The sequence below is a fragment of the Elephantulus edwardii genome, unplaced genomic scaffold (genome assembly GCF_000299155.1).
Source record: "Elephantulus edwardii isolate Elephantulus edwardi_28Jun2011 unplaced genomic scaffold, EleEdw1.0 scaffold00167, whole genome shotgun sequence".
NCBI lineage: Eukaryota > Metazoa > Chordata > Mammalia > Macroscelidea > Macroscelididae > Elephantulus > Elephantulus edwardii.
In genome coordinates, this window is record NW_006399917.1 from 2902665 (window position 1) to 2912684 (window position 10020).

Sequence of the window (10020 nt, forward strand, 5' to 3'; positions counted from 1 at the left end):
GAGAGAGAGAGAGAGAGAGAGAGATTTGTTGTTTAAAAAAAGCACACACACACAAAAAAACCAGCCCCCAGTACCTTCACCCAATTATTTCAAAGAGAGATGGGAAATAAAATGGGAAGGGGGGAGAGAGAAAGAGAGAGAGAGAAGTCTGGACAGAAGTGAGGACAGAGTTCCACTGTTCACTACTACAACTTCCCTCAGACATCAGGGATCAATCAATGTATCTGATACATTACAGCATACTTTTTTAACCAATCACAAGCTAACTAATCTCTTTGCCCTAAGTCAACTCGTGTTTCCCAGTCTTCTAAAAGAGATCATGAAAGCATGTGTTAAGCCCCTTGATGAAATCTGGTATTCCATCCTCACGACTCTTCCTCAGTTTATTTCATTAAACAAAGAAATCCCCTTTTCTGTGTAGTGTTCATCTCAAATGAACTCATTTTAGCCCCAATACTCACTTTTAGTAGCACTGATAGAAAGCCACTTTCTAGTATAGTCTAGAATGTTTGTGGGGAGGTTATCCCTCCTCAGGGTGATGGGAGAAACCTGATGCATGCCAACCTGGTAAGAAGACCAGAGGTGAGGAGTCAGATTTGACCTGGAGTGAATATATACGGATCTGAATAGGCATTCTTGCACAAAAACCACAAGCCAGTTCTGAAGGACTCAAACCACAGGTTTATGGTCCAGCAAGCAAGTGCAAGTTGGGATACAAGCATTGAAAAGCAGCATAGAACACAGGGGTATAACCAAGACTAGGGTAGCCAAATATGGCCAACTTGAGTTGAGGGATTAGCATGGACAATTGATGGATTCCACCAATGTGCTACTGGGCTCTCACCTAATTTATTAGCCCAGTTATGGGAGCTCTGGTGGCTTCGGGGTAGGGAGTTGCATGGCCAACCTAAAGGCATGAAGTTGTAATTCACCAGCTGCTTTGAGGTAAAAGAATGGACAATCTCTTCCTGTGCATTTACTGCCTTTGTAAACGCACTGGTGGTTCAGCTGGACATCGGTTCCAACTTGACAGTATGTAATAACAATGGGAGTTACAACTTTTCACCTAGAGTTTTGTTTTGTTTTTAGAAACTATCCATCCTTGCCACAAAAAAGAAATTTGAACTTAAATACACTTTGAGGCTCTCATATCCTCCCTTTAAAAAAAAATGTACCAAATAATCTATGTTCCTTCATCCATAGTTTTTGGGGAAATTACTGACAGTTCTTCTTCTCTCCCTGCTGCCAGTTCCCCTCAGCTGGACTTTGGTGCCAGACAGACGTGTGTATGTTCCCCTACTCTGCCACTTACTTCAGCAGGACCTTGAGACTAAAGTTTTTCAATGACAAATAAGAAAAACAATGCTCCTACCTAATAGTATGGCAAGAGTTCAGCAAGGTAATACATGAATCCCACGTTACTGTTGTTGCTAAGTGCCGTTGAGTCGAGTACAACTCACAACAAGCCTATAAACAACAGATATGAATTCTGTCCTATCCTGCGCCATCCTCATCTTCTCTGACAGCGCTGTGCTTTTTTATTAATGTTCCTGTGACAGATGGAATCATTATGCCCCGTTGTCCTTTCTTCCATGGGTTAGTTTCTGTCTAGATGTGACTTTGCAGTTCTCCCAACTTGAGGCTGAGTGAATCTTCTACCCAACTGGCTTTGGACTCAGATGGCATTTGTTTGTTATTGTTTTAGACAATGCAAAGTGGACAGAACAAGAGGAACGAGAAATACCCTCACATTTCCTAAAGTTCCACCTATTTGTATTTCTGCCATGCCCAAAAAAAGGGCACATCCTGGGGACTGACTTGTACAAAAGTAATGAGAGATTCATAGAGCAGACCTGTATCCATGAAGATCAGTCTGGATCATCCAAACTCCAGCCAACCCAGAGACACATGAGAAAGCAATAACTGCTTGGTTTTACACACAAGAGATTTGGGGGATGGTTTGTTTAGTGGAATTATTGTGCCAATAATTTATACTTACCTTGTCCAGGATTTAGAGATTTAAGTTTACTAAGGGTAGTTTTGAGTTTTCAAGAAAAAGAGCCTTTTGGCCAATCAAACACTCCAGAGCCAGTCCCCAGGCAACATGAGAGAAAACCCACCCCTCCAAGGCCACATGAGTTTTCAAAGACCCTGTGGAAACTCTATGAACTTAGAGGAAGGACAATAGTTCTTTTGTTTATAGGGTTGGTACTAGATGGCATTTAACAACATACAATACCAAAGTCCTTGTCTCCATTTGGGATTTGGATGGATGAAGTGGCTGGACTCTGTAAGGTGGTGCTCTTGTTTTGGTTGAAGATCTATGTGGGTTGTGTGGTTGTTTTTATTTAAGCCTCTTGTTTAGAGTCAACAAGACCACCTGGAAGGCCCTTATATTTAAAAGTTGGGCCTGAGGGATTATATTTTGTTACTATATTTTTGGAGGAGCATTCTTCTTCTTCTTCTTTTTCTTTTGAGGAACATTCTTCTAAGTCATACAGTAACCTGGTCAATTTGCTGTGTAAGTTAATCTGGGTTTGCTGTGACACTGAATCTTGTACCATTTGGGCCTCACAGTCCATAATGGAACAACTGTGCCATAGGTCAAACAACGTAATGGCTACCCATTATGGCAGTGTTTGGTGAAGCTCCCAAATAGATTCAAGATTGGAAGCAGGAGGAGCATCCACTTCCTAAACCACATGCCTCTGGAAACTCTATGAACCTGGTAAAACAACAATATCTGGTTTTGGTTTTGGGTTTTTTTGGGGTTTTTTTTCTCTCCCTTCATTTAGGAATTCTAAATACACTTTTAAAAAAACACGTTAAGAAATGTTTTATACAGTCATGGGTTACATTAATGACAATGGTATGTCCCGTGATATAGGATGTGTTGTGATTTAAATTTGGAATGAATATCATGAGATAGAAATAGAGATAGAGATACAGAGATATATAGATATATATCTCACAATGTATGTTTATTGTTGTTGTGTACTGTCGAGTCAGAACTGACCCATAGCTGACCCTCCAGTGGGTTTTCTGAGGCAGTTAATCGTATGGGAGGAAATTGACCATCCTTCTCCCACGGAGCAGCTGGTGGATTTGAACTGTGTGCTTATGGGGTTGCAGCACAGCTTCATTCCTAAAGTTGTCTGCAGGCGGACTTTGTTTGTAAGTCACAATATTTACATATGGTTCATACCTAACACCTGTTAGTCAACAGTTAGTAGACTGTACATATCTATGTATAAAACATATTAATGAAGTAAGAAACGGCAATAGTTAGAGAAAGGTTTCAGGACTTTTGTTCATAGGATCGCTATGAGTCATGCTCGACTCAATGGCAATCAACAACAACAAAGACAGTTTAATGTTCTCATTTCCATTTCTTCTTGCTTGGATCCACAATCAACATCTTTGGCACCAGCAGTTAGGAAATTAAAAAATTATTTATATTGGGAAAATCTGCCATAAGGACTTCTCCAGGGTGCTGAAGAGCAGTGATGGTGTGCCTGATCCAGGCGACGGTTGTCTCAACTGCTTGCTACGTTTCTAAGAACTGGACAATGACTGAGGATTACAGAAGAAAAATCAATGACTTTGAGTTGTGGTGGTGCAGAAGAATATTAAACATATCCTGAACTGCCAAGAGAACAAATAGATCTGTTCAGGAGAGAGTGAAATTAAATTGCTCCCTGTAGCAAGAATTTTGAAGCTCGGTCTCACATACTTTTGGCACATGTCCAGGAGGGACCAATCTTTGGAGAAGTACATCATGCTTGGAAGGGTGGAAGGTCAGCATAAGAGAAGAAGGCCCTGAATGGGCTGGGTTGACACTGTGACTGTGACACAATGCAGTCAGGTGTGTTGGAGATGGTAAGGATGCCTTAGGATAGGGCAAGGTCCAGAGTCATTGTTTATATGGTTGCTACGAGTCATAGTTGATTTGACAGACATAACAAACAACAATAGTTCTCATCAAGCTTCAATGTAATAGGCTTCTAGGACTCTGAAGGAGAGATACTTAATTATCCACGATTTCTACATCTTACTATGTCAAGCTGATTAACTTGGGACAAATCCCTTTACTTTTCTGAGCTTCAGTTCTTCATTTGTAAAATGTGAATTAGAATGCCAACTAATTGCCATAATGGATAAATAGTAACATAGCATGAGTTTCTCAACAAAGGTGACTTTCTCAACTCTTTTTGTTATAAGTTTATAATCATTTTGTAATTTGGAAAGCTTCATCCTTTATCTTGACAGAGCAGAAGAAATTTAATAGAGATATTTTACTTACTTTCACCCTTCTCTTTATTCATTTATTTATATGGTACCCAAAGTTATTTAGAAAATTTCTGAACTTAAATGTAGAAACACAGAAGTGTGTGAAGGTATCAAAGGGTCAGAGACTCAATAGAACATAACAATAACCATATTATATATAAGCACTGAAACAGTACATTGGCAGAGAGTTGCCACAGGGTGGATTTAGAAGAGGTTTTGGTACCTAGAGTATCATTGCTGGTGTCAATTGTGTCTTAGCTAAAAGCAGAAAATCCCAAAAGAACGTCTACCTGTGTTAGATTGACTATGCAAGGACATTTGAAAGTGTAGATCATAACAAAATATGACTGAAATTTAAAAGAATGAGAATTCCTGAATACTTAATTATGCTTATATGAAATCTATATCTAGACCAAGAATCTATTGTCGGATCATAGAAAGGGAATGCTGGATGATTTAAAGCCAGGAAATATATGTGCCAGGGCTATATCCCTTTTCCATATTTATTCTATCTGTATGTACAACAAATAACTTGAGAATCTGAACTTTATGAAGAAAAATGTGGCACAAAGATTGAAGGAGGAGTTCATCAACAACCTGCTTTATGCAGATGACACAACTTTTCTTGCTGAAAGTAAGGCAGTCTTTACGTGCTTGCCGCAGACAATCAAAGACCACAGTCTTCATTATGGATTACATCTCAAAATCAAGAAAACAGAATCCTTGTCAATGTTGTTGTTATTGTTATGTGCCAACGAGTCACCTGCAACCCATAGCAACCCTATGTGCAGCAGTTCTGAAGCCTGCCATGTCCTGAGCCAGTCTCAATCTGTGATTCCAACACAACTACCCCCATTGTCCCAGTTACTGTATCAATCTCATCCGACGTCTTCCTCTCCTGCATTGTCCCTTCAACCTTTTGAGCATGATGTCCTCCTCCCACGACCATTCCCTCCTGGCCACATGCCCAAAGTATATGAGAAAGAGCTTCAAAATGCTGGCCTCCAAAGAGAAACTAGGTTTCACCTTCTCCAAGACAGACTTATTCATTTTCTTGGTAGTACATAGTATGTTCAAGACTCTTCTCCAGCCCCACAATTTAAAGGCATCGATATTTTTCTGTAATCTTTAGTCATCGTCCAGCTCTCCATTGCGTGGCAAGTAATTTTAAAGACCATGGCCTGGATTAGGTGCACCTTAGTCTCTAGGCTGACATCATTACTCCTCAGCACTCTGGAGAGGTCCCTGATAGTAGGTTTTTCCATTTGCTTGCTGTTGGTGCCAACAGTGTTGATTTTGGAGCCAAGCAAGTTATAACTGTTAAAACCTTAATCTCTTCTCTAACTATCATGGTGCTGTCAATTGGCCCAGTGGGAAGAATCTTTGTTTTCTTGATGTTGAGCTTCACATTGAAGGCTGTAGTCCTTGACCTTCTGTAGCAAGCACTTCAGGTCCTCCTCAGTTTCAGCAAGCAAGTTTGTATCATTTATATAACATAGGTTGTTGTTCTCCAATCCTGGTGCCTTTTTCCTTCTCATAAACCCTAGCTTCCCAAATGATCTGTTCTGCAAGTAAATTGAAAAGGTATGGGGACAAGATGCATCCCTGACGCACTCCTTTAATGATTTTGAACCATGCAGTGTTTCCTTGCTCTGTTCTGAGGACTGCTTCTTGGTCCAAGCATGTTGTTGTTGTTGTTGTTGTTGTTGTTGTTGTTGTTGTTGTTGTGTGCCACCGAGTCGCTTGCGACTCATAGCGACCCTATGTACAACAGCCCTAAACTATGCTCTGTCCTGTGCCAATCGCACTGTCTCTGACACTCCCATCCCGATTATCCCAGTCATTGAATCAATCCACCTCATAGAGGGCCTTCCTCTCCTGCGCTGTCCCTCCACCCTCCCAGCATGATGTCCTTCTCCAAGGACCGGTTCCTCCTCACAACATGTCCAAAGTATGTTAGATGGAGCCTCAGAATCCTTGCCTCCAAGGAGCCACCGGTTTAACCCTTTCCAGGTCCAAGCATAGGTGTTTTCAGATTCCCATTTTCCTTAAAGTTAGCCATACTTTGTTGCAATTCACACAATCAAATGACTTTCATAGTCAATAAGCACAGGTAGAAATTCCTCTGGTACTCTTTGCTTTCTGCCAGGATCTATCTGACGTTGGTGATAATGTTTCTAGTGTTATGACCACATTATAATAGATGAAGAAAAGATTGACATTGCCAATAATTTAAACTTATTTGGATCCACAATCGGCACCCTTGGTACCAGAAGTTAGGAGATCAAGAGACATATAGCACTGGAAAAGTCTGCTGTCAGGAATCTTTTCTAAATCCTTAAAAGTAACGATGCCAGCTGTAAAGATTAAGCCACAGTCTTTCCAATCACCTGTTATGTATCTATGAGAAGGACAATAGAAGTAAAGAATCAATGCTTTTGAGTTGTGTTAGCAAGAGTGCTAAATATTCCATGGACTGCCAAAAGAACGGACAGATATATCTTAGAGTAAGCACAACCAGAATCCTTCCTGGTTGAAGCTTCATCTCAGATACTTTGAACATGTTGTTGTTGTGTGGCATCAGGTCGAACACAACTTCTAGTGACTCTATGCACAGTAACTCTGAACCTTGCTCTGTCCTGAGCCTGTCTCACTGTCTCCAACACACCTCTACCCATTATTCCAGTTACTGTGTCAATCCATCTCATCCAAGGTCTTCCTCTCCTGCCCTGTCACTTCAAGGATGAAGGACTGATCCCTCTTTGGCAACAAGCCCAAAGTATGTGAGATGGAGCTTCACAATCCTTGCCACCAAGGAGAAGTTTGGCTTCACTCTCTCCAGGACAGACCTATTAGTTCTCTTGGAAGTCCCTGGTATGTTCAATACTCTTTTCCAAGCTAATACTTGGAGAGGAACATCATGCTTAGAAAGGTGGAGTGAGGGAGACCTTGGAAAGGTCAGTGAAGAAGAAGACCCTCAATGAGATATTTTGATACGATATCTGTGATATTGTGCTCAAATGTGTTGGAGATGATAAGGATGGCACAGAATAGGGCAGGGTTCATATCTGTTGTTCATAGGATCACTATTAGTCATACTCGACAGTGCTTAACAACAACGAACACTCAAAATATAAACTTGGAAATATGCCTACTCTTTCAGATTCACTAACATTTATAACATGTCACTCCAGTTACCATCAAGTCAATTGTATATTGAATCTCCATCAGATTTCCAAGGCTCCATTATCTTTATAGAAGATCCATCTCTTCCCTGGAGTGGCGGGTGGGTTCAAACCATTGACCATCAACCTTTCAGTTAGTAGACCAACACATAATTCATTGCATCACCAGGACTCTTTGTAGGTCATCTGTTGTTATAAGCTGCCATTGCATCAGATCCAACTCATAGCAGCAATATGTACTATGTACTACAGGACAAAATACTGCCTAATCTTGCTCTATTCTCACAATTTTTGCTTTGAGATATCGTTGTATCGTCGCCGATTGTATACTGAGCCAATCCATCTCATTGAGGGTCTTCTTTTTTGTTAACAAACTTGATGTTCATCTCGAGGGACTGGCCCCTCTAGATTAGTTGCGTAAAGTATGTTGCTGTTGTTGGTGCCATCTGGTCAAGCACAATTCATAGCAACCCTATAAACAACAGATCAGAACCCTGACCTATCCTGTGCTATCCTCATAATCTCTGACACACTCAAATCCATTGTTTCAGTCACTGTGTCAATCCACCAGATTGAAGGTCTTCCTCTCTTTTATCATCACTTCACCTTCCCTTGCGTGATGTTCCTGTCCAAGGAATAGCTTCTCTGAGCAACATGCCCAACGTATATGAAACGAAGCTTTATCATCTTTGAGTTCTCCTCTTTCAGGAAGCAAGATTGCATCATCTGAATAACGAAGTTATTAAACTCATTGCTATTTATTTCTCACTCATGGTGACGTTCATTTGGTGGCCATCTACGTTCCAGATGTAGATATTCACCTGGAAGTCTCTGCTGGGTTCTTGAGGCCTTTGCTTTACTGAAGTCCTGCAGGCTGAAAATTATGTGAAAAATATAGTAAATAACCCTTAAGCTAATTTTGACCTGATGTGCTGTGACAAAAGTTGTCATAATTTAGTTGGTTTTTTTTTTCAACTAGCCTTTTGGCATAAGTCTAAATAACTTCCCTAAACTCTAACCTTGGGAGAAAAAGAAACAAAAAACAAGCATAATTCAGTTAAACTCTACTCTTGGAAAAGAAAATATAGTACACTTGTTATTATTGTTGTTGTTGTTGTTATGGTCAGTCAATTTGACTCTGACTCATAGAGACCTTATGTACAATAGCTCTTAACTGTGCTCCATCTTGAGTCAATTTCATTGTCTCTGACACACCTACCCGCACTACCCCAGTAACTGGGTCAATCCCTCTCATCCAATGTCTTCCTCTCTTGAGCTGTCCCTTCACCTTTCCTGGTCCCTCCTTGCAACATGCCCAATGTATGTCAGATGGAACCTTAAAATTATTGCTTCAAAAGAGCAGCCTGGCTTTACCCTTTCCATGATGGACTTGTTTGTTCTCTTAACGGTCCATGGTATATTAATACTCTTCTCTAGCATCACAGCTCAAATGCATCAATTTTTTTATCATCCTTAGTCATTGTCCAGCTTTCTGATGCATAGCATGTAATTATGAAGACCATGGCCCATTTCAGGTGCACCTTAGTTTCTAGACCGACATCGTTGCTCTTCATTACTCTGGAGAGGTCCCTGACAGTAAATGTTCCCAAGGCAATTTATCTTTTTATTTCCTGGCTGCTGGTACCAAGAGTTTTGATTGTGGAGCCAAGCAGGCTGACTCTCAATTTCTTCTCCATTTATCAGGATGCTCCAGTTGTCCTAGCAGTGAGAACCTTTATTTTCTTGATGTTGAGATTCGATCTATATTTAAGGCTGCAGTTCTTAACCTTCTGCAGCAAATGTGCCAGGTCCTCCTTAGTTTCCACAAGCAGGGTTGTGTCATTTGCATAATGCAAGTTGCGTGTGTGTGTGTGTGTGTGTGTGTGTGTGTTGTTTTGTTTTTTATAATGCAAGTTGTTGATGAGTCTTTCTCCAATTCCAATGCCACATACTTCCTCATAGAGTCCAGCCTCCTGGATGATCTGTTCTACATACAGACTGAAAAAGCATGGATATAGGATGCATCCTTGATGTACATCTTTCCTAATTTTTAACTGTTCTGACAACTACCTCCTTGACCAAGAATAGATTTTGTAGAAGCACAATCAAGGGTTCTAGGATTCTTATTTTTCTCAGAGTTAGCAACAGTTAGCAATTTCAGCTTGCTTGGCTCAACAATCAACATTTTGATACCAACACTAAGAAAATTCAAAGATTAATTGCATTGGGAAAATCTGAGGTCAATTACCTCTCCAGAGTACTGAGAAGCAATGATGTCAGTCTAGAGACTAAGGTGCTCTTGATCCAGGCCATGGTCTTTTTAAATTACTTGCTTTGCATCAGAGATCTGGAAAATGACTTTGGGCACGTGGCCAGTAAGGATTGGTCCTCAGAGAAAGACATCATGCTTGGAAAGGTGAAAGGACAGCACAAGAGAGGAGACCCTCAATGAGATGGACTGAAACAATAACTGGTATAATAGGGGTTGGTGTGACAGAGTCAGTGAGACTGGCTCAGGACAAGGCAGGCTTCAGAACTATTGTAC